We start from the raw sequence: 817 nt of genomic DNA, 5'->3' as shown, positions 1-817 counted from the left end.
GAGGTGTGTTCGGTGTTTGTCACAGGGTGTGTATTGCATTCCACATATTTTGTTTAAAGTTGTTTCGCTGTGCCTGCCTATTTACAATTTACTACTTTATACTAAAACGTCATCAAAATGTTGGGGTTTTCTGTCTTTTTTTTTTGTCTTCAAATTTCTTTCAATGAGTAAGATGCCACTTCTGAACAATGAAACTCCTCGTATTTATTTTTTAAAAAACGGGAGAGATTTCTTCTAGGAAAAAAACAAAACAGCTCATTAATTTTATTGGATATGATCGCCAATGATTTAAAGCTTTAATTAAAAGAATATGCTTTTTACCCCATTTGGGTGGCGAATCAGCATAGCACCTAAACGTGGCCAAATATAAAGCTTACCAACTGGGTTAACAAGATACCTAGCACAATGTGCAACAGGATCCGTGTTGCACTTTTCCTGTTGCTCAAGTCTGTTTAGATACACTAGCTAATATTTAGGCATCCTCATAACTTAGCCCTGTGGTCAACCTGTATCGTGTTAATTTCTCTGGTCAGCCCCCCTGAGGCCATCACCAACCTGCCTGTTTGGGATCAAAGTCCAGCATGGCTCGGGTGGGGGGTGGAGAACATAGCCGTACTAACTTATCCGACGCATTGCTGCTAGACGGGAAGCAGGAGGTAGCTTTGTAGGGAGGCGTGGTCCACTGCGTGGAAGGCTGCTCGGAGATCAATAAAGGCAATGTTGAGATGCCGGTTCTTTCTGTACTCCCGTGCCTTCTCAATAGCAAGGCGTAGTGTAGAGATGTGATCCGTGGTGGAGCGGTTTGGCATGAAGCCCG

Source organism: Callionymus lyra, chromosome 2 (genome assembly GCF_982586985.1).
Source record: "Callionymus lyra chromosome 2, fCalLyr1.hap1.1, whole genome shotgun sequence".
Classification (NCBI taxonomy): domain Eukaryota; kingdom Metazoa; phylum Chordata; class Actinopteri; order Syngnathiformes; family Callionymidae; genus Callionymus; species Callionymus lyra.
The sequence above is the reverse complement of the archived record's forward strand: the minus strand, read 5'-3'. Positions refer to the sequence as shown.